The sequence below is a fragment of the Cervus canadensis genome, chromosome 2 (assembly GCF_019320065.1).
Source record: "Cervus canadensis isolate Bull #8, Minnesota chromosome 2, ASM1932006v1, whole genome shotgun sequence".
NCBI lineage: Eukaryota > Metazoa > Chordata > Mammalia > Artiodactyla > Cervidae > Cervus > Cervus canadensis.
This window is the reverse complement of record NC_057387.1, coordinates 109212025-109237030: the sequence shown is the minus strand read 5'-3', so window position 1 is coordinate 109237030 and position 25006 is coordinate 109212025. Positions and strand designations below refer to the sequence as shown.

The 25006-nt window shown below is 47.6% G+C and overlaps 1 non-coding gene across 1 annotated transcript; it reads left to right on the top strand.

Moving 5' to 3' along the window:
- Window positions 1–24603: 24603 nt before the first annotated feature.
- TRNAG-UCC lies at window positions 24604–24677 on the top strand. Its single transcript has one exon. It is a non-coding gene; the product is annotated as a tRNA-Gly (tRNA).
- Window positions 24678–25006: the final 329 nt, after the last annotated feature.

Below are 25006 nucleotides of genomic sequence, written 5' to 3'. Positions count from 1 at the left end.
CCAGACAAGCCCCCTCCAATGATCTTCACATCATTCACAGGCTTGCCTGGGTTGACAGGAAAAACAGGGGTCTGCCAACCCCTCCCACTGGGGTAAACTCAACAGCAATAATTTGCCTTAATTTCCCCGGTGTTGTCCACATCCTCAGTAACAATGATGGGCTGCTGAATTTAAATTAGAACTTTCATATGCAAATCAAAACTACAAGGAGGTATCGCCTCATACTGGTTGGAATGGCCATCACTGAATACTTACAAATAATAAATGCTGGAGAGGGTGTAGAGAAAAGGGAACCCTCCTACACGGTTGGTGGGAAGGTAAATTGGTGCAGCCACAATGGAAGACAGTATGGAGGTTCTTCAAGTGTTGTAGCCACGCATTCTGGGAAACAAACTCACTCAGAAGGACAATGCAGATAGTGGAGTGCAGTTTATTACACCGGTGGGTCCAAGGCAGAGTCTCCTCTTAGCCAAGGACCCCGACCAGCATCTGTGAAAATCTTTTATACTCCATGTGTACTTGTCCGAACACACCACCCCAAATTCCTTGAGGCTTACATAAACTAAGGAAGGGTAAATACAGTCCCATTAACCCCATCACTCATGTGCCATGTGCTCAGACAGTTAAACAATTAGCCAATAATCAATAAGCACGAGGTTACACTCCGATAGGTACAGAAAAATTTATGGCCTGTCTGGAGGAAGGGGTGATTAGTGTATGTGTTCTCTTAGGCGAGGAGTAACCTGGATACGATCTTCAAGATTCCCCTGTCCGGAGAACAAGATTCCCCTTATCCTTCTGTTGTCGTTTCCATAGACACTAAGCACAGAGTTGAGTCCATTGGAGAGGTGGCGGAGCACGATCAGCATGGACAGGCCTGAGACGGGGTCCAGGCCCTATGAATTCCTTCTTCACAAGAACTAAAATTAGAGCTACCAAATGATCCAGCAATCCCACTCCTGGGCATGTATCTGGACAAAACTATAATTTGAAAAGATACATGCACACATATTGGTTCACAGCAGCACGGTTCACAATGGAAACATCTGTCCATTGACAGATGAAGGGATAAAGAATATGTGGTGTGTATAGAATGAAATGGGATACTCTTCAGCCATAAAAAAGAATGGAATAATGCCATTTGCAGCAACAGGAATGGACCTAGAGATTATCACACTAAATGAAGTAAATCAGATAAAGACAGACACCATATGACATCACTTATATATGCAATCTAAAGTCTGACACAAGTGAACTTATCTGCAAAGCAGAAACAGATCACAGGCAGAGGACAGACTTGTGGGTGCAGGGTGGAAGGTTGAGGGAGGGCTGGGTTGGGAGTTCAGGATTAGCAGATACAAATGATTATATATGTGTGTACCTGAATCACTTTGCCATACATCAGACAATGTTAAGCTTATAATTTTATAAATCTATTAAAGGAAGCATTGTAAATCAACTATACTTCAATAAAATAAGTCTAAATAAATAAATAAGTTTCAAGAGATAGATTTTTCTCTTCTTCCTTTCACAGAATTATCCACTGGGTAGGATTATAAACGTAGCAGTCAATATATTCACCATGTAATTCTAAGAGATGTAACATTCTGGTTCCCGTGGGCTGTGCATATTTGCACATAGTGCTGGGAATGGTTTTAAAAAATCTGAAGTGAATCAAATTCCTTCCTATAAAATCGTAGTAAATATGTTTGCAAAGTCATCGTACATACACAGCCCAAGGGGAAGAGTGTCCATGTCCAGGGTGTCACTTCCAGGCTGATTAACACAGCAAAATGCTGGGAGGAGGCCTGGATTCCTGGAGTGTGAACCGCTGAGGAGCAGATGGTAAGATCTGAATGCAGAAATCAATCTGAACTCTGGGGCATGACTTTAGCTGGGTGATTTATGTGTTTCTTTTGATCAACAACCTTTAAGCAGACCTCTGAATTCAAAGGAGGGTGAGAAGGGTGTGAGATTACTTGGGTCCCCCCTTCATGAGCCCCAGTATCCTCTCTGTAGACATGGAGATGCACTAACACCCCTTTCCTGGGTTCTTCAGAGAGTGCACGATGAAATATGCCCTTAAAGCTCTCTGGTGGAAAGGGTGGATTAGATGCACAGAAATTTGAGAGCGGGAAGAATGTTAAACATCATGCAGTCCGGTCTCCTGAGATTGTAGGTGAGGAGACAGGCCCAGAAAGGGGAAACGATTTCTGAGCTAGTTTCTGGAAGAGGAGCTCTCAGGAGCCCTGTCTGTAAATTTCTACTCATTCCTATGCCTGCCGTCACTCTCTGCCTCACTAATGAGACTTGACTGACAATTATCACAGCTAGTGTTTACGGTGTTTATGGACTATCCCATGCCAAATAGTTTTCATTCATTGTCCTAATTAATTCCACCAACAACCTTATGAAGCTGGTAACTATCATTTTTTTCATATTGTATTTTTTTCCAGTTTGTTGAGATGTAATTGACATAAAACATTGTATTAGTCCGAGGCCCACAGCATAATGATTTGGTATATGTATACAATGGGAAATAAGTTACAATAAGTTTAGATAACATCAAACACTCACATAGTTACAAAATTTTTTTCTCATGATGAGAACTTTTAAGATCTACTCTCTTAGAGACTTTCAAATATATAATGTAGTGTTGTCTGTACATTTATATCCGCTGAGTTATTTATCTTATAACTGAAAGTTTTTACATTTTGACCACCTTGAAACTGGTGCTGTGGTGTATGCTTAATTGTTCAGTCGTGTCTGACTCTTTGTGACCCCATGGACTGTAGCCCGCCACGGGATTTTCCAGTCCAGAATACTGGAGTGGGTTGTCATGCCCTCCTCCAGGGGATCTTCCCAACCTAGGGAAGGAACCCAGGTCTCCCACATTGCAGGCAGATTCTATACCGCCTGAGCCATCAGGGAAGAAAACATACTATTATTATAGGATGATTATATATATTATGAAGCTGGTACTATGTAGAGAAGGAAATGGCAACCCACTCCAGTACTCTTGCCTGGAAAATTCCATGCGATGGAGGAGCCTGGTGGGCTACAGTCCACGGGATTGCAAAGAGTTGGACACGACTCGGCAACTTCACTGGTTCACTGATGACATATTAATTGCTACAAAGCTGTACAACTCGAGAAAGTGAGTTGTATCATATGCAAAAAAAATCATAAATAAGGAAACCTAGGCTCTGAGAGTTTGGAAACTTGCCCACGCTTCAGCAACTAGTAAGTGGTGTTGACGGATCGGATCCAGCGGTTGCATCCAGAACTCGGCCCATGGCCATTCCTCAATCAGGCCTGTGTCTGGGAGAATCAGTACCACCGCCAGTCTCAGCAGTTCCAGGAAGTGTATTTCATTCTCCAAACAGATGTCATTTGTGCCGTAGTTGGAGCTGGCACATAAAAATAAGAACAAACATATTGCATCTCTACTTAATGCATTTTTAAAAATGACTGTTACTAACTGTACATTTTTCTAAATGTATTTTTCTTTTACATGGACAGTTTTCCTAGTTTTATGGCCTTAGGAAGGAAAATAGAAGTCAAGATCCACATACACATAAACACGTATGTGGTTCCCTTCCTTTCTGGTTTCTCTTTTAAAAACATCTAACTTGTTCTTTCCTAAAGACATTTATGCTTTAATTAAAATGGCTTAAGGCAAAGTTCATTTTCCTGGGAATGACTCCTCACTTATCTTCAGTTCTAAGCAGTTGCTATAGTTACATCTGAATTAAGCAAGACACACGAGATAATAACTCTGCAATGTAAGACTTCTCCCTGCAAGGTGAACACCCTTTCCCTTCTGCTGGGCACGCTGAAAGGCTTTTCAGAGTTCCACTCCCAAATCAGCTTCAAGATTAGTGGACTATTTTAATAAACACAAGAAAAGCAGGGGTTGGGGTGAGATGGGGGTGTCAGAGGGAAAATAGGAAGGTCATTCTAGTGATCACTTCTTCTGTGCGCCACCGCATCTTTCGTGAAGATGTTGAAAACAAAAGTTACCCCTTAACAAAATCTACACATTAGTCACGTAATTAGCAGCAACAAAAATTTCTGCTAAGGCAGAGGTGGGAGGGTCTTTCCCCCTGGGTACAACTTGGCAGTGTGGTGGGAAGCTTGTTTATATTTCCTTCATGATCTCATGAGAGGACAAGACCAGAGATAATTCAACCGAATCTAACCTCTTTAGGGAGCAAAGATGCATCTGTATTCTTGAAGTGTCAGCTCAGTTATAGGGTTTTGCTTCTCAAAGTCCCTAAGCCAGTGTGCCCAGTCAGCTCATTGGAATGAAACCACTTCATGGTGCTGGATCTCTCTGTTGTCCCCCGGTGACCTCCTGGCCCTGGCGGGTAGGGCTGAGATGGGACGTCATCAGTCAAGTCCTACCTCAAGGTTGGGGAAGAGGTACCGACTTAAACACAAGATCCTTCCAGGCAATTATTACCAAAATTTTACACACAAAAGCAGTTAAGTTCTAGAACAGACTCAGGGATGGTTTTCAATTCCTCTTTCATCTGTTGTCCACAGCTTTTCCAACAAAATTGGAGAAGAGGTCGTGTGTGTCCTTTGACCCACTCACCTCCTCCTCCATCTCCTGCTCCTTCTGTCCACTCAAGATTCCAACTGTCATGCCCCTTCATGCCCCCTTCTCATGCCCCAGACAATCCATCCCTCCTCTGCCCACTTACCTCCAAGCATAGACCTTTCTAAACCCCCCTGACTTGTAATCCATGTGGAAGAGTTAAAGGCATCACAATAGCAAGTAGAAGAAAGATCAGCAGGCTTCCCTCCTCAATGGGGAGATTTGCAACCTCACCCTAAGAAACCTCCACAGGAAAGCAGTGGGTGCTGAAATGTCCTAGGGCTTTGGAAGAACCATAATACCCAAGGCCTATGGGTCACCCATGGGTCACCCATGCCTCCAGAGAGTGAACAGGAAGGGAAGGGCTTTGGGAGGTGGCCTCGGGCTCCTGTCCCAAGCTCAGAGTCCTCCAATGGGGCAGTGGGTGGCTCTCGAGTGCAGTTGTGAGGTCTACCCAGGCCGAGAGGGCAGAGGGAAATGAGAGTGCATGGTGACCTGGGTCCAGTGATCATGGAAGTGGGATCTGTCACCTGAACAAAGGTGAACAGCTCTGCAGTGTGAGGATTTTGGATAATGACCTCCAGGGGGTCCTGCAGGGGCACAGAAGGACAAATGAAGCCACCATGCCTCTCTGCCTATGTGTCCTTAGTCACAGCAGGCCATGTGCCTGAGCCCATTCAGTGTCGGGGGCAAAGGGGAGTATCCTGCACCCAAGGGAGCCAAACAGGGAGTGGGGGGAAGAGCTGTGAGCCCCATCCAATGATCCACCCTCACTCCGGCCTTCCAGAGACGTCTGCCCACTGCCCCTAGCTTAGTTTGTGTGCCCAGCCCTGCCTAAACCTCCGGGAGGAGAGATCCAAGGCAGGACAGTTCTTACCGATGGAACCAGTGGTCCCGCATGAGTAGGACTAGGCACTGAGCAGATCTGAGATCTAGGTTCTTTGAAACATACAAGTCAGATGAGGCAGACGTTGGAAAAGGCCCTGGTATTTCAAGGCTAGTGAAGCAGGAGGGGGGATGGAGAAGGACCCTTCCAGGACAGCAGAGCCAGCGGGGAATCCCAGGGACCCAGCTTCTCGTTGCCGTAGCGACAGGCTGATGAAGGACTGCAGGCCACCTGAGAGGCAGTGACGTCATTTGTAAGGTGGTTTGTAGGATGAAGAGCTACCAGCAGTTAGTCAGTTCAGTTGCTCAGTCGTGTCGGACTCTTTACGACCCCATGGACTGCAGCACGCCAGGCCTCCCTGTCCATCACCAACTCCTGAAGCTTGCTCAAACTCATGCCCATCGAATCGGTGATGCCATTCAACCATCTGTCATCCCCTTCTCCTCCTGCCTTCAATCTTTCCCAGCATCAGGGTCTTTTCCAATGAGTCGGCTCTTCACATTAGGTGGCCAAAGTATTGGAGCTTCAGCTTCAGCTACCAGCATCACTGATCAAATGAGAGAGAAAAAACCAACGAAGAAGCCAGGAACCATAGGTGTCAAGTGTCAGAACAACCTGAAAGGTAGGCGCTGCTATCTCTGTTGTTCAGAAAACAGTCTGGAGAAATTCTGTGATTTACTCAAGAAAAGCATATTCCTTCTCTATACCATCGGGTCTGCCCAAGTTAGGCAGAGATGCAGGAAAGGAGACAGAGGCATCTCAATGATCTGGATGAAACACTTTTTTTTTCCTGTAGAAAAAGTTATCACTGTGGTCAAATGGTTCCTGCTTTCTGCAGAGATGATGACCTTACACCTGCTTCATAACAAACAGAAGCACAGATGGGAAGAAGAGTCACAAAGAATGCGCTGCAGAAAGAGGCAGAATGGCATGGTCTAGACCCAAATGGGGACGGGGCAGAGCCTAGAATAGACCTTGAATTCTCAGCTCCCAATCTGGACGTGGTCTGCCCTGGCATTGATTTCAGCAGTTAGGTCTCACCTGGAGCCTGTCCAGTGCGTCTGAAAAGTAGTGCATATCTAAAAAGCCTGAGGCCCCGCCCCAAATCTCTGGATGTTCCCCTACAGCTGTTTTGGGGTCAGTTGCATCTTCAAAGGACCTGGGCGTGGTCCGACAGACGGGATTCTTCTCTCCGCAGCCCCGGAGCACTGTCAGCCCTTAATCGAGATATTTTCAGATGCGTGTTCACCTTCCTCTGCACTCAGGCTTCTGTGATCTCCAGGGGAAAACACCAAATCCGTGACTACAATTTCCATGGTCTGCCCTTTGATCTGCGGAATCGTCTGCTCCTTCGAAATAGGCCCACGCTGCCTAAGTTCTTTATTCCTAACCTTTTACAAAATGAAAGTGTTCTCCCAGCTTCAGACATTTTTGAAGTGGATATAAAATGCACTTGAAAAAACAAGCCGTCCTTTCTCATCTCCAGCCTAAGTGGCTGGGCTTGCACACGCGGGGTTTCCGCCGGGGCTGCGGGGCAGCTGCGCGCGTGGAGGCTTAATGGGAGCTGTAATAAATGGGGCTGAGAAATCAAATATTCCCCCTCCAGACTGTCCGTGTGAGTACTTAGAGCTATTCTTCCAGGCCTGCAATTTACTCAGCAGGAAGAGCGATGGGACAGGGGAATTAGCTGAACCTTGGGCTGGGGCACGGGGGAGGGGCGGGTGTGCGCGGAGGGCGGAGGAGGGGCGGCGGTCCATCTCCTGTCTTCTCTCACCCGGGCTCTGCAGCTCACAGACCCCACTCTATTCAAATAAGCCAAGGAGGATTGATTTTTAAAGCCAAGCTTTTCATTTTGAGGCAATCCCCGCCATTTGAATACGAAACGGTATCGGATTCTATCAAGAAATTGCTGTATTAGTTACGTTAGGAGTTAAGAGTGCTGAATTACGATTGTGTAAGAAAATGCCCTTGCTTTTAAAGAAATACACACTGAGGATAAAAGAGATGTTATCTGTTGTCTGGGATTCAGTTAAAAACATTCCAGAAAGAAGGAAGGAAGGTAAATAATGTGGCAATTTCTTGATAATATTTGAATAGAGCTGATGGGTATATGAGATCATTGTGGACATAGTTTGGAGAAGCTTGATAATTTTTATGATTAAAAACAAGCAACTCTTCAATATCCCTAAGCTATAACAATGAGATATATCGGCTTTAAGAATGAGGTGAGCAGAAAGTAACAAGAAACAGGGACCTAGGATAAACAGTTAAAATATCAAAGATCATTGTTATAACAACCAAAAGGAAAATTTTTGCCTTGTAATTAATTTCACTGAACATAGGAAAATTTTAGAGAGGGGGTAATTATCTATTTATAAGAGATGAAAAATACAGTATCTTTTTAAAAATATGAGGCTGGAAAAGGAAAATAAGGCATCAGTCAGTTCAGTCCGTCAGTCGTGTCCGACTGTTTGCAACCCCATGCACTGCAGTACGCCGGGCCTCCCTGTCCATCACCAGCTCCCAGAGCCTGCTCAAACTCATGTCCATCGTGTCGGTGATGCCAAACAACCATCTCACCCTCTGTTGTCCCCTTCTCCTCCTGCCTTCAATCTTTCCCAGCATCAGGGTCTTTTCCAATGAGTTGGTTCTTCGCATCAGGTGGCCAAAGTACAGGAGTTTCAGCTTCAGCATCAGTCCTTCCAATGAATATTCAGGACTGATTTCCTTTAGGATGGACTGGTTGGATCTCCTTGCAGTCCAAGCGACTCTCAAGTGTCTTCTCCAACACCACAGTTCAAAAGCATCAATTCTTTGGCATATATTGAACCAAACACCATCATTGTTGGAAGGTTTTATTTTTAAATGGCACTTCAGAAAGTTAAGCCAGCAATATGGAAAATAATCTCAAGGGTATAGATCATAGTAAAATATTCAGAGAATGATGAGTTTTAACTTTTCATTCCTTTTGTTTTAATCAAATATATCTAATAGTGAGTATATATAAGTTCAGTTTTAATTGCGCCTGTTTGTAACAACCAGCTTCCTAACATGTTAACACTCAACAGTTCTGAGCCAGCCTGAAGCTGAAAGCGCTGAGACACTTGACCCCAGCAGAGCCTCCGTCTGCTGCGACTGGCCCCTACAAACGGCCGGGGAGGGAGAGAATAAGAGTCAGATCCGTGTGGTGGTTAAGGCCGGGGTCCCAGGAGTGTAGGGGATGTGTGTTAACAGAGAGAGAGGACAGAGTGAAAACCAGGGGGGCTTCTATGTTTCATCCCCTTAAGGGCTTGGGGAGGGAACCCAGGGTCAGGAAGGGACGTACTCCAGACAGGCCTTTCCTCGATACCCTTGACCTTGCCTTGGGGGAAAGGCAATTAGAGATTTCTGTTCATACCCGCAGGGGGCACTTAGACATCACTGAAGTTTGCCAGGGAGGTTTCCCAGAGGAAGGGGCCAGTGGGGTAAAATGACCCCCTAGGCAGGTAGATATCAGGGAAGCTGGGTGAGTGGTGAAGAATCCACCTGCCAATCTGGGTTCAATCCCTGTGTGGGGAAGATCCCCTGGAGGAGGAAATGGCAACCCACTCCAGTATTCTTGCCTGGGAAATCCCAAGGAAAGGGCAGAACCTGGTGGGCTACAGTCCATGGGGTTGCAAAGAGTCAGACACGACTTAGTGACTAATCAACAATAACAGGGCAGCTATATAAGGGAGTGTGAGCCAGCTCCGGGAATGGGTGATGGACAGGGAAGCCAGGAGAGCTGCAGTCCATGGGGCAGTACACGACTGAGCGACTGAGCTGAACTGAGATAAGGGACCAAACACGTGGGCTAAGGGCTGAGTGGGGACCATGGTCAGCCCCTAGGACAGACACCAGGAAGGACTAGGGTGGAGCCCCTGGTCAGCAGAGCTGCTGGGCTGTGAACAGGCTGGGAGGGAAACACTGGTTGTGCCACCAGAGTCTTGGTGGCAGAACATCAAGAGACAAAGGCGGACCAACCTCACCCAGGGCCCCAGGCAATGCTCCAGAGGATGCCAGGGCCAGGGCTGCCCTTCCTCCAAGACCATGACATCATTTACATCCCCTTCTCCCCAGAGCCAGGGGAGCCAGGAGAGAGGCCTTCTGAGCTCTAAGTGACACGCCAGAGACCAGCTGTCTCAGAAGACCGCCTAGATGATTGGATCAAAAGACGTTTATTAAATTAGATGAGAGCATCATTTTTTCCCCTGCTACTCAGCTCCCACCGAGTGCCAAATATACAAAGGCAATCTAGTTTCCTTATTTTCTTACTCTAGTAAATGTAAATTGGAACCTCATGGTAGAATCTTCTTTGGGTGCTGGGAAATTCTATATATTAATAAAAAAGCAATCTGTTGTCCATTTACAGTTATATCTGGATTAAACAGCTGATTGTTCTGGAAGGATGTCTAGTAAGTGTTTTGAGTGGGAACCCTGGGAACCAGAAGCAGACAGAGGCTGGGTCTGGGGGTGGGGGTGTGAGCTGGCAGGATGCTGACAGCTTGGCTCCTCTGACCTCCAGAGGCCCCCAGTTCTGGGGAACGCAGATTCACCCTACCCCAGGCTGGTGACAGTGAGGACTATGCACCTGGGGTGGGTGACTATCAGATAGGTCGGGCTGGAGTGATTCAGAACATGAACCAGCACCAAGAACCACGTCTGTGGATCGACCAGTGATGGCCAGAGCTTTGCAGCTCATCTGTGACCCCTGCTGTGTATCTTAGGGGGGACCACTGAGAAACCTCGAAGCAAATTACCTGGAAGCTTCCTGCTTTCTCTTCATTTTCAAGGTAGCTTCCCCAAACTCAGGGAATAGTTGTAGGTTTCCCCTCTCTTAGAGGTTCGCAGGGGGCCTGGGACCACCAACACATTGGCTCAGTTCCTGCTTCCACTCCAGGGAAAGCTCACATCACCCCTGGTTGTCTGCTCAGGGGGGCGGAGAGAGGCCTGAACTTCATGGAGCCAAGGAGGCATTTACCACCCAGGACTCCCTGACTTGCTCTGAGAATACTTGGAAAGAAGTGTTCTCACATTTGGCCATGTAATGAGTGTATTTATTTACTCTGAGTTTTGACAGGAAGTGAAAATCCCTCTTCCCGAAAATCATATGAGGACGTAGAGGGCTGCTGCGTGAGGATCGTCGGTCTGTTTTGTGTTTTATACCAAGCAGGGTTTGGTCGACACCCACCTGTTTTTAATGCATCCTTGGTCTGCTCCCCAAGGAAGCTCCCCAGGGGTGAGGAGTGGCTATCCACCCACAGCCCGGCAGGGCATCGCCCGCTTCCTGGGAAGGAAAGAGGAGCCTCAGAAGTTTTCCAAAGCCAAGATGTCACATCTGTTTGGCACTGAACCCCTTCAAATGGAATTCCCAGGCAAGAGAGTGTTGTAGCCCATCTATGTGCCGTCTCTGGTTTCCTGAAACGTCCTGGGAGAGAAGCTCCAGGATATGCGTAATGGGGTCTCTGCTGATGGCCCCTGAGTGCACGCCTCGGCAGCCGTGCCCACCAAGGGCCGTGTGTCCACTCACCTTCGTCTCGGATCCCATCAGATGCTGTGCATTCCCACCCATCACTGCCTTCTCAGTCTGCATCATGCCCGGGCAGATCCTCACTGAAAAGGCACCAGGATCACTCCCTGTCTCATCCTCAATGTAAAAAAAAAATGCTCAGACTTCCCTGGTGGGGCAGTGGATGAGTTCGCCTTCCCGTGCAGGGGACACGGGTTCGATCCCTGGTTTGGGAAGATCACACCTGTCTCTAAGTCTGTGCGTCATGACGACTGAAGCTGGTGAGCCCAGAGCCTGTGCTCCGCAACAAGAGAAATCACTGCAGTGAGAAGCCCGCGCAGCGCAGCCAAGAGTAGCCCTCTTGTCTGCAACTAGAAAAATGCTCAGCAATGAAGAGACCGCGTGGCCAAAAACTAATTAATTAATTTAAAAATGCTCATCTTCAAATCCCCACCCTACATTCACAGTTTGTGCGACTCTTCCTTTACATTTAAAAAAGAGAAATTATTTTGTCCCTTTGCCCCTTTCTCCTAGAGCCAAAACATGTCTCATTTTGAATTTGCAGAGTCCCATGAACCAGTAGGGACCCTCAAAAAAAGAAAAAAAAAATCCAATATGAGGGGAAATGTTGTAAGCTTTATCTTCTTTCCCTCGACCTGGATTGATTCATGGACTCTCATGATTGAAACAGAGGTCATTTCAGTGGATGTATTTTTGAAGACGGCTGATTTATGGCAGATGGATATGAATCATGGCTGATACCTCTGAGCAAAAGTCTATCTCCCGTTAGGGTCCTGTTTTCAGAAGTCACACACTTTAGTGGACCGTGGGCATTAATTTACACAGTGGGGAGGGTGGTGTGCTGAGTCCCTGTCTATAAACCAGTCTGTAGGTTCTGGATTATGGCCTGAAAAGTTAGGACCAGAATATCAAACTCCATCTGATGCATAGAGGTGGGATGTGGTCGTTCCCAAGCAGTGAGGAGAGAGCTCTGCATCAGTATTAGCTAAAATGGGAAAAGACAGGATGATAAGGAAAAGACAAGCCAAGGAATGGGAGAAGTGTTTTCAAGATAAATATATCTGACCAAGGATTCATATGTGGAAAATATAAAGCTCTCTCACATGTTGACTGATGAGGGCTTCCCTGGTGGCTCAGATGGTAAAGAGTCTGCATTCTATGTGGGAGACGTGGGTTCAATCCCTGGGTTGGGAAGATCCCCTGGAGAAGGAAATGGCAACCCACTCCAGTTCTCTTGCCTGGAAATTTCCATGGACGGAGGAGCCTGGTAGGTTACAGTCCATGGGGTTGCAAGGAGTCAGACACAGCTGAGCGGCTTCACTTTCCTTTTCCACATGTTGATAGGAAAACAAGCAAATTCAGCAGAAAGTAGGCAAAAGACCAAGTATTTCATGAAAGAGGCTTCTCAAATGACCAAAGCATATACCAGTCAGTCTTACCAGTCATCAGGGAAGTGCAGCATAAGACTGCAAGGAGACGGTGCTACATTCCCACCAGAATGGCTGAAACTAAGTATACAGGTGAGACCAAGCATTAGTGAGGATGTTAAGCGTCTCATACACTGCCCATGGGAGTGTGAATGGACCCAACCATTTTGGAGACCAAGTATACACATGGCGGTTCATAGCCTATTACCCAGAAACTTCACTCTCAGGTAGAAACAAGAGAAATGCACATGAATGTTCACCAAAAGGCATGCATACTGGAATGCTCATAGAAGCAGTATTCATCATAGTAACAAACTAGAATCACCCCAAAAGCTCAGGAAGAGGTACACACGGTAGAACTTCATACAGCAATGGAAAGGGACAAATCAAAACCATTCACAACAACAATGTAAATGAAGATGCTGAGATCCTATTTATGTGAAGTTTGAAAGCTAGCAAAGCTAATCTATGATGTTCAAAGTCAGGATAGTGGGCAGAGGGGACTAGTTAATGCAAGTGGACATAAGGGGGAGTTTTGAGGTGCTGGGAACTTTCTGTTTCTTGATCTAAGGGGTGTTCTGCCGATGACCTACATGTCGGTTACATGTGTGTTTATGAATATACATTCATCAGTTCACTATTTGTGCATCTTTCTGTATGTGAAGTATCTTATAACGAAACTTCGATGAAAAGTTTACTGAAAATGAAAAATAAAATTCAGAAGATTGAAGAGGGACTTGTTGGGATTTAGTCATAAGCCCTAAGTCCCCTATGAATTAAGAAATACTGAGAAATAAGATACAAGTACCATAGAGATGGAGTTGTAAAACCAGCAAAAGGGATGTTTGCTTGTTTAAGAGGTAAACATACTGAAAAGTTTAATTTGAATTTATGTCCCCAAAGTATCACTTCTCATTAGCTTCTTCCCCAAGACAGCCCTGGTGCTGGCTCGTATGGAGGAGTTTTGAGATCTGCAGAGCAGGGGGACTCCGTCATGTGGACACTGCGTCCCCTGCCCGGGGACAGAGGGGGGCATCCTGACCTGCCCCTGACCCAGTGTGCTTACTGCAGAGGGAGCCACTTTTAAGTGACTGCTGGATTGTCCCACTCCCCAGTCCAACCAGAGAAGTCTCGGGAGATGGGAGCGAATGCAGATGAGGTCAGCAGAGGTTCTCCCGGAGTTTCTCTTCCCGGGACAGAACTGGGAGTTCCTTCCCACACTGGTCGGCGGGGCCAGTCCCACCATTCTTCCCCCTGAGCATGTAGTAGCTTGCACTTCCCCAGCGTGTGCAAGATTAATGTCACAAGGTGATTATCTTAGGAAAAGGAGGCGTGGGTGGGTTGGGCATGAATTCTGGGGGAAGTCTTTAAGAGTGAATGAATCACTCACAGCGCTATTCATGTAGTCAAGACATAGAAACAACCTAAATGTCTATCGACAGATGAATGGATAAAGAAGGTATGGTACATATACACAATGGAATACTACTCAGCCAGAAAAAGCATGAAATAATGCCACTTGCAGCAGCACAGATGAACCTAGAGATTATCATACTAAAAGAGGTGAGTCAGACCAGAGAAAGACAAATATCATATGCTATCACTTATAAGTGGAATCTAAAGTATGACCCAAATGAACCAATCTATGAAACAGAATCACAGACATAGGCCACATACTTAACGGTTGCTAAGGGGGAATGGGGGTAGAGAAGGAGTGAATTGGGAGTTTGGGATATAGCAGATGCAAACTATTATATAAAAATGGGTCAACAAGGTCTTACTGTATACCACAGAAAACTCTATTCAATATCTCATGATAAACTGTAATGGAAAAGAACATATAACTGAATCGCATTGCTATACAGCAGAAATTAGCACATTGTATTAAGTATAGTTAAATAAACTATACTTTTAAACAAATACTTTTAAAACTATACTTTTAAATAAAATTTAAAATTTTTTATTTTTAAAAATAAAATAGTAACTATTTTAATAAATATTTTAAAATATTTAATAAATAATAAATAAAAATGTTTATAAAGAGTGACTGAGGGACTTCCATGGTAGCCCATGGGTTGAGAATCCACTTTGTGATGCTGGGGACGCAGGTTCGATCCCTGGTCGGGAAACTCGGATCCCACATGCTGGGAGGCACCTGAGCCCACACACCACAAGGAAGGATCCCGCATGCCGCAATGAAGACCTGACGTGGTCAAATAAATAAATAAATAAATAAAGTATGCTTTTAAAAAGAGTGATTGGATCACCAGGTGACTGACAACATCTTACTTGGTAGAGTTGCCTCCTTCCTTGTGGGCCCCTGAGTAAGGGCAAGGTGCAACAGAGTAGCCTTGGCAGTCTCTGAGGGTCACGGGCAGTAAGCCAGATACAAACGCTTGTTGTTTCAAGCCCCTGAGGTTTTGTGTGTGACAGCCATGTATCGCGGCCCACACTGACCACTACCTCTCCCCTCCGTGTAGGTGTGAGGGATGAAGGATGAGCATTCACCCCTCGGTTTGTGCTCTCAGCCCTGCACTGTGCTGTTAGGCTGTGGTCTGCCAGGGCCTGGTGCTGGACCCTTGCGAGAAAAAGAGCCTAGTCTATCAGTTCAGTTCAGTTCAGTCGCTCAGTCGTGTCCAACTCTTTGCAACCCCATGGACTGCAGCACACCAGGCTTCCCTGTCCATCACCAACTGCTGGAGCTTGCTCAAACTCACGTCTGTCGAGTTGGTGATGCCATCCAACCATCTCATCCTCTGTCGTCCCCTTCTCCTCGAACCTTCAATCTTCCCCAGATCAGGGTCTTTCCCAATGAGTCAGTTCTTCACATCAAGTGGCTAAAGTAATGGAGTTTCAGCTTCAGCATCAGTCCTTCCAATGAACACCCAGGACTGATCTCCTCTAGGATGGACTGGCTGGATCTCCTTGCAGTCCAAGGGACTCTCAAGAGGCTTCTTCAACACCACAGTTCAAAAGCATCAATTCTCTGGTGCTCAGCTTTCTTTATGGTCTATCATGGCTGTCTTATCTTCAGGTGGCCGCTCCCTAATCTCAACCACAGCTCCTGACTGTGTCCTTCAGGGACCCAGTGAGCACCAGTGAGCAGTTCAGCCCTTCCCAGGGATGGTTCTGAAATGGTACAGAACAGTACTTTAATCACATTTGCCTCATGACACATTGTGCCTGAGGCTGAAAATATACTCTCTGTTGCAATAACTGTCTTAAATTATGTCCAGCAAGATGTACTATACAGCTCACCAGAGGCTTCGCAATGTGATCAGAAGATGAAACTGAAACGGCGTTGAGATACTCCAAAAATGCAGAGCCAGCAACGTCTCCAAAGGCCATCTAGAGATGTGTGCATCTGATAGAAAGAAGGCAGACAGAGGGAATGTGAAAGGAACGGTTCTCGGCTTCACTCTTGCTGGAGAATGTGTGTCATACGCTCATAACGATAAGGAACGTGGTAAGTTGGCGTGTGGGACTGGGCCCTTTACCCACCCTCTGTAATAGATTCCACACCCAGACTTTCCATGTGACTTTGCAGTGCTTCTCATGAAATACTTGGAGGATAATCTATATCCCCTGTTGGTTTAGAGCTTTGTCTCAGGACTTGCTTTTGTTGACCAGTGCAATGTCAGCAAGTGAGACGCTCATAGAGGTCTCCAGAGTGCCAGCACTGTTGGGCTGGACTTCTTGTTCTTCTGCCAGGAAAGGAGCCTGCCTTGTCAGGCACTGTTCTGAAGAGAGTGAGGAAGTGCGCTGAGCAGACCTGAACCAAGCCCAGCAGAGCCGCCTGCACATGAACCTATGGACCTGTGGACAAGAAATAAAAGTTGAGGTTCTGGGCTTGTTTGTTAGCCAGCATTGTTGTAGCTGTCTGATACAAAGTCGAAGAACCAAACACGTGTGTCTCCTCTATCAAAGAGTGATATCTTGCGATATCCCATCTTCTTGTGAAATTTAGGGAGTTTATTGATGACACTCCAATCATCAGGTCTTAGACTGGGTTCCTTTTTGCACATTCTGAGTGTAGGAAGATTTTCCATTTCTGCTTCTCTTTGAGCCTGTGCTTCTAGCCCTTGCGTGTTGCCTTCATTATTGTTCAGTCATGTCCGATTCTTTGTGGCCCCATGAACTATAGCCTACCAGTCTACATGGGATGCCATTTCCTCCTCCAGGGCATCTTCCTGATCCAGGGATTGAACCCGCATCTCTTGTGTCTCCTGTGTTGCAGGCGGATCCTTTACCACTGAGCCACCTGGGAAACCTGGGTGCTGCCTCAGTGGTGGGATGTTTAGTGATAGCATCTTGGCTACCATGGCTGCTACCACTGCCTCTTGCTTTGGATTTGCTCTGCCCAGTGAAATCTAACTCCCAGAGGTCCATGCTCCCTCCTTCTCAGCATCTGCTTCTGCAGGAAGATTGTCCTCAGCAGAGTCCTAAAGAGCAGCTGCAGTTCCTTTGCAGGGCCCCTGTGGCCTGCTGGGGCCAATGAGTCTGCCGTCTGTTCCCCCCCAGGCCTAGCTGTGCTCAGCACTGACTCTGCAGACTCGAGGCCAGGGTGGGAGTGGGCGGGGTCTGGACTTGTCTCTCCCTTTTCAGTCCCATCCCCTCCTGAAATGGTTCCCGCTGCTGTTTTAGGTCTCAAGAGTGCCCATGTCATCTCTTCCCACACTCAGATGTTCTGGATACAAGCCTCATGGGAGGTTTATTCTGCCCTTTAGATTTATATTAATGTCACTCAAATTTACTTCCGCTTCCTTCTCCCCTGTGGGTCTTTATGCAACTCCAATTATTTGTTAAAAAGTCCTCCTGTGCCTTGTGGGTAAAGCCATCTCTAATTTCCAAAATTCAGAATCAAAATGAGCACATTTCTGTATTAGAGTGAATGTGGAGCAACGACACGACTACTGGATAAAACTGCTTTGACTTTAGATGAAGGTCAGAGAAGATGGAGAGGAAGATACCAAAATTCTCTCAGTGTAAACACTGAGCTGGCTAGGAGGTTGGAGAAAACCAATAAAAGCACCTGCCCACTGCTGCCTGAATAGTCCACACTGGCAGCTCTGCCTGGCTGGGGCCCCAAGCACTCTTTCTAGTGCCTGCTGTGACCCAGCCAGGCTCCAGTGAATTCAGATCAAGGTGACTGCAGAGATCAAGGCAACCATCGTAAACAAGTCCTTGCTGGTTACTCACCAGCCCCAGCTCTGCCTCTCTGCACGTGGAGCTCCCTAGGCTGTAAGGAGCTACCCTGTCCCAGCGCAGAGTTTCTGTCTCTCCAGCTATGAATCTTCACCCCCAACTCCAGGACCAGTTCATTCCAGCCATCTCTCCAGTTTATCTCACTCCCAAATTACCATGGGCTTCCGGGTGGCTTAGTGGTAAGAAAACCACCTATCAATGCAGGAGAAATAAGAGACGTGGGTTCAATTCTTGGTTTGGGAGGTGCCCCTGGAGTAGGAAATGGCAACTCACTCCAGTATTCTTGCCTGGAAAATTCCGTGGACAGAAGAGCCTGGTAGGCTACAGTCCATGGGGTCACAAAGAGCCAGACACAACTGAGCAAAAGAGTACACACGCACATAAATTCCCAAGCAGTTGAAAGTCAGACACAGAATTTGGACATCCGGATGCAATGAATCAGCTTTTGTACTGGAAAAGCTGGACTGGAGCCCTGAGCCGGGATCTGGGGCCACAGTGCAGCCTCTGATGCCCTCAGCTCTCCATTGCCTCTCAGGACAAGGGCACAGGAGTTGTTTGGCTCTGCTGAGCAGACCCGCTTGCCAGGAGCCCCAGAAGGCAAGATGGGTCCGAGCCCAGTGTGCTGAGCGCAGAGTGGCAGGAATGCAGTGGAAGAGGACTCTACAGGCACCAAAGAGAGGAGAGGAGAAGGCCCGGTGGGGCTGAGCATCCTCTGCGGACACCCCCCTCCTCTCATCTCACCTGGAGAGAAGATGGAATTAGCTAAGAGGAGTAGGCTGGACCTTTGATCCAAGGGCTGGGTCCTTATGAGAAGAGGCAGAGAGGAACACAGGGAAATCACATGATGGTGATGGAGGCAGAGATGGGAGTCATGCATCTACAGGCCAGCAATACCAAGGATGGCGGGCAGCATCAGAAACTATGAAAAAGTCCTAGAATAGAGTTTAGATTTTCCCCTGGAGCCTTCAGAGGGATCACGGCCCTGCCCACACCTGATTTCAGACTTCTGGCCTCCAGATCTGTGAGAGAATAAATTTTGTCTGTCTGTTTTAAACCCCTGGATATCGATGGTTTGTTATAGCAGCTCCAGACAACAAAGACCTGCCATCAACATGTCAATGGTCTAAACCCATCTAACAGGTGGCATTAGTGGTAAAGAACCAGACTGCCAATGCAGGAAACGCAAGAGATGTGGGCTCAATTCCTAGGTTGGGAAGATCCCTTGGAGGAGGAAATGGCAAGCCATTCCAGTACTCTTGCCCTGGGAAATCCCATGGACAGAGGAGCCTGGCAGGCTACAGTCCATGGCGTTGCAAAAGAGTTGGGGACTACTTAGCAACTAAACAACAACATTAACTGTGGTGTTGGGATAATGATAGCAATGGGTACACAATTCATATCCAGGAGACACAGGAATATGATATATCATAACAGTGGCATTTTGAATCAATAGATAAGGAAAGAGTTGTTCAAAAATTGCCTGGAGAAATCAGTGATTTGGAATTTTGAAAAAATTTATACTTCAAACCCCATGTTAAAATAAATTCATGTTGATATATGGCAGAAACCAACACAGTATTGTAAAGCAGTTATCCTCCAATTAAAAATAAATAAGTTAAAAAAATAAATTCTAGAATGATTCAAAAGTTAAATATGAAAACTCAAAGAAATCCTTATTTCTTGAGATTGAAATGTTAAAAAAAGGAAAGTGAAGTGAAATTCGCTCAGTCATGTCTGACTCTTTGAGACTCCTTGGATTATACAGTCCACGGAATTCTCCAGGCCAGAATATTGGAGCGGGTAGCCTTTCCCTTCTCCAGTAAAAAAAGGAAAAAAGTAGATAAATTTGATTTTTATACATAAAAATGCTGGTATAAAAATCTGAGAAGAAAATGCTAAATTGACAGTTATATCTTCGACAGTGTTGGCAAGCAACTAGCTAGTAACTACATTAAAGTCTCATATAAATAATGAAATAACACGAGCACTGGCCACCTGATGTGAAGAGCCAACTCATTAGAAAAGAACCTAATGCTGAGAAAGCTTGAGGGCAGGAGGAGAAGGAGGTGACAGAGTATAAGATGGTTGGATGACATCACCGACTCAGTGAATAAGAGTTTGAGCAAACTCTGGGAGATGGTGAGGGACAGGGAAGTCTGACATGCTGCAGTCCATGGGGTCGTAAAGAGTCAGACACGACTTAGCAACTGAACAACCATCTACTGTAGGTAAAGCACAGGAAGAATTTCGTGGTGGTCATGGAAACGCATCTCTCAGATCTCCAACCATGGGGAGTGTAATTGACCAGAGCTGGCTCTGAAATCCATCATAGTGGTCACACTGAGGCCAGACTGCTCCCAGCCAGGCCAGGGCAGCAGGGCCACTAAGGCAGGTTACTATCTCTGGGGGTGTGTGGGGCTCCTCTGGGAGACAATGTTGGCCCTCGTACGCCCCTGGAACACACTGCAGTGGAGCACACCTCCCTTACGCCTTCCTTCCTTCCCGCTCTCCTTCACGTGGGGTCCAACCATCATGTTCTCCTCCTCTCCCACCTCCCTCCCAGTTCTTCTCATAGGACAGCACACCTCCCTTACGCCTTCCTCCCTTCCCACTCTCCTTCACGGAGGGTCAAACCATCATGTTCTCCACCTCTCCCACCTCCCTCCCAGCTCTTCTCATCGGACAGTGCCCTGGTGACTCTCCGGCCAGGTTAATTCTGTGTTGACATCCTCCTCTCAGAAGAAGCATATTAGCAAATGTTTACAAATGACCTCTGGTTTAACAGCTTCTAGAAAAAAAAAGTCTAGCCTCCATCATATTCAAAGACCTCATTCAAGTTGTAATAAATAAATATCAAGATGAATTTTTTTTCTATTTAACTAGATGGCCCTAAGTAGACCTATTTCAAGGAGCCAAGCTTATATTGCTGGGTGAAGCACAAAATGATTCAGATGTTGCAGCAAAAAAATGAGCCCTGTGTACCAAGAATCTTAAAAATGATCATACTTTTGACCCAGGAAGTTCATTTTGGAGTCAACTCTTAAGCAATATAAACACTTGTAAGTAGGCACTAAAGATGTTCGGCATTGTTTCATTCATCTTAAAGAAAATAAGCAGACATTTAACTTCGTGTTGGCAATAAAATGGGACCTGACTCTAGAATGGTGTTTGTTTCAGCAGTGGTGGAGACAGTTTGCTTCAATCTCCTGTCAAGAAAGAACATTCCCTCAAGCCCGAGGATGCAGTGAGTGGGCAGCCTCCAACTGTTCACACCTCAAGGTCAACTGCAGGTTTGAAGCTGAGACCAGGCCCTTCCCTGGCTCTGGGACCTGGGCACGTTTGCCTATGAAGAGCTCCCCTAGCTGGCCGTCTTTGCTCTGGGGTCCCTTCTGGGTCGCCCAAGACTTTCTCAGGTCTGCATTGCCCATGAAGCCCCTCCCTGCCCAATCCAGCTTCCTCCCCATTCTCTTTCATAAGCGTCAGACCCCCATCACCGTCCAGATGCTTTTCTTCCTCAGTCGTGCCTCCCCCTGCTCTGTCCTCCACTGGACGTTTCTAACGGGTGACTTTGGTTCGAGGACTCTCCATTGGCTGGCTTGATCTCAGGTGGGATTGTGCTGCAGCCTCAGACTCTTCCTGCCCACCCCTCTGTGCTTCTCTCTCTCCACCACAGGTGGCAGGCCTGCGGAAACCTAAGGCTCTCCCCACACCTCCTGTTCACCCCACTCCATCCGCATGGTGCCTCCTCTGCAAACTCTCTCGCACGTCCAATCCCATCTTGGCATCCGCTCCTCAAAGGGCCTGAGCTAGCACACCGTCCTTCCGAACAATTTGACTGGGGGGAGGCTTTCACTTCCCTTCTCTGCACGTCAGGGCTCTACGGGGCTTCCAGTTTCCCAAGGGGATGGTGTGTTGCTGGGGCTCCATGAAGTAATATACCAGCAACAGCTGCCTCCAGCAGTCTGTGAACTCTGCATCCAGACATCAGCAGGTAAAGGAGGAGCCACCGTCTCAAGAGTGGGCGGGGGTTCCAGCTGCCCAGTGGTCCCCCAGCCACGTATCTCCTGGTGACATATGAAGACGCCCAGGGAGCAAGCGGTGGACAGTGGTGGTCTCGGGAAAGCAAGACAGGACTTGCCAGGTGGCTGCAAGTGTGCCTCGGGCTGCCATCCTCTGGCTCGAAGCAACTTCAGATGCCATTTTGGCTTTGAGAAAAGCCTGCATTCTTCCAGGGCTGCCTCAGGCAGTGACTGAGCACCGCAAGTATGAGGACCAGGACGTTTCTGCCTGGTGTGGTGATGCCTGCCGCTCGGCGGCTGAGACCTCGTTGTAGCTGCATCATGGTCTGAAGGGTCACCCTGCCCAATCCCATGTCTTCCCTCTCTCATTTTTCAGGGGTGTTAATTCCCAGTAACCCTCTTGTATTAGTGACTGCGCCAGCAGCTGCTTCTTGGAGCATCCAACCGGCACATTAAATAAAATAAATGAAAGACTGGATGAATAGCTGCCTGGATTAAATTAGCATGCCAAAGACAACACACCGAATAGTAACAGCATTTGTCTTTGAGAGATTCTTTAGAGGCAGTAAGATATTTGCCAAATTTTTCCTGATGGAGAAAACAAACAGCAAACTTTGTTTTTAAATAATAATAACTAACATTTATTGGCCTGCTATGTATCAGGCACCCAGGCCAATGCAACGCCAGCCCGGGAAAGCAGGTGGCCCCGCATGGTGGCCGCAGAACACGGCCATGCCACCCTGGCTCTTGGGAACTTGCGACGGGCTGCTGAAGGCCAAGCCGGCGTCCACCGTCTGCGCGGGACCAGGGCTGAGTGCACAGGCCCTGCCCTCAGGGAGCTTGTTCTCCACTGGGGTGGGGGTAGGGGGCAGCAGCCCTACAGGGACACACGGAAAGCACCATTCCTGGCTGTGAAGAGGGACAGTGACCGACTCGGGGGAGGAGCAGACAGGCAGCCCTGATGTGGGGGAGGGTGGATGGAGAACGGCACCTGTGACCCGTGCAGGGGAGCAGCAGAGGGTGAGGTGGGCCTTGACGGGGGTTGGTCCTATTCTGTCCGTGGCGGGAAACACTATGAACTTTGTGCAGCAAGACAGTGCTTGTGGGGAGCCCACTGCAGGCCTGGGGGAGCAGCGGCCACCCCCTCTAGGGGCCAGGGGCTTCCATTCAGTGGATGTGGCCGGGGCAGGGTTCAGATCTGGGGGGCGGGGATATGAAGGAGGGATGTCTAGGGCATCAGTGACTGGGGGGGAGAGACTGGATGGGAGTAGGTGGTAGGGGTGGAGGTGGGGAGTGAATCTCTGAGGAAAAGAGGAGAGGGGAAGGAGGCAAAAGGAAAAAGCAGTGGGATTCAGGAACCGTAGGCATGGGGTCAGCTATGTCTGAGTCTTTGCCACCTCATGGACTGTATAGCCTGCCAGGCTCCTCTGTCCATGCGATTCTCCAGGCAAGAATAACTGGAGTGGGTTGCCATTTCCTCCTCCAGGGGATCTTCCCACAGAATGAACCCACGTCTCCTCCATTGGCAGGTGGGTTCTTTACCACTGAGCCACCTGGGAAGCCGTTCAGGGGCCAGGCCACCCTTCAAACAAGGGGAGAGCATTCTAGGATGATTTATGCTCTGTCCTAATAGGATGAGACCCTGCTAACAGGAAGAAGGTATAACGTTGAGCTGCAGTCTGTTTATTTACAGAGTCATAACACACAGCTTGACTCTCTTCATTCTTCATATCTCATGATGTAAATCTCAGCCTGTGGACTGGAATCCAGGAGGCACTGGCCTCCCACCCAAAACACCTCTCCTGTTCTCCCTGGGCAGAGTTCAAAGAGGTGTTCTTTCCTCAATTCCTAGATCTCAGATAAAAAGGATTGAATATCAGCCTTGCTCTCCCTGCAGCGTGTTCAAGGCTCGTCACAGACCTAGAGAAGACAAACGTCCAGGAGGAAGAGTTCATCATGTTGTCAATGAAAATGGAGTCAACCCTGCACGACCCTAATACCTCAAGTGCATCAGTGGCAGAAGGTGGAGCAAAGCCTGTGACACCCGAGTGACAGCGTGGCTCTCACTACCTCCTGTGCGTCTCCTCTGAGGGACACACCAGTGGTCTAATTTGGGGTCTTCTTTCCAAGGGTTACCCCCCCTTCCCCCCAACACCCCCGGAGTTCTGGTCGTTTCACTCCATAAGCCTTTCCTCCCCACGTTCTGTTCCTTAGGGCTGCTGGTTGCGGCCAGCAGCACCTTTGGGCACTGGTGCTCATCATTTTGAGTCCTGGATCCCATTTCACTTTGTCTCATGTCAATGGATGCTTGATCTGCATGGGGGTTCAGCGGCAGGCGCTCAATAGCACAGAAACCCTGGTGACCCCAGGTCGTTGGTACCAACTACCTAAGTGGCAGTTCAGTTCAGTCGCTCAGTCGTGTCCCACTCTTTGCGACCCCATGGACTGCAGCACACCAGGCCTCCCTGTCCATCACTAACTCCTGGAGCTTACTCAAACTCAGGTCCATCGAGTCGGTGATGCCATCCAACCATCTCACCCTCTGTCGTCCCCTTCTCCTCCTGCCTTCAATGTTTCCTAAGTGGCAGGGCTCAGTGCAAAATGAATACACAGGACTTCTTGTTCCAAAATTGTTAAGCATTTCAGGAGGGCAAGCACACAGTGTTAAACCAGTGCCGGCCCTTCTGAGCTTGGGGCCTGGTGCACCTGTGGGGTCACCAGGCCATGCAGCTGGGTCTGCGAGTCGAGTCCTTCAGCAGAGTAAGAAAGCAATAAGTAAGACAAGACAGACCAAGATCAAGGCAGATAAAGTCCCCGTGCTTGAGGAAAGGAATAGGCAAGATCAGCTTCAGCTCTGTGTCCTGACTTCAGCTTCTTGGGAAGACCACTTCTGTCAAATTGAAATCCTAGGGACTTCCTTGGTGGGTCCAGTGGTTAAGACCCTGCACTTCCAATGCAGTGGGCATGGGTTCAATCCCTAGTCAGGGAACTAAGATCCTGCGTGCCGTGTGGCAAGGCCAAAAAAACAAAAAGGAATTTCTAGGCTCTAATTACAGCATTTATTTCTGGCATTAGTATTTATGTGCACATGCCCTTTTCAGCAGGGGAGAGAGAAGAGGGGATGAATCCTAGGTGGGAATGTTAGTGCCAGAGTTTTTATGTTTATTTCACGATTGAAGCAACTTAGCAGCAGCAGCAGCAGGTCTCTGATCCAGAGCTGACCAGCTGGTGAAATGAATTTGCATTCAGAGATTGGCCCTTCCACCAGCTGCCTTAGTGAAGGCACCAGTAGGGAGAGAAGTGAACTGTTTCAAACTG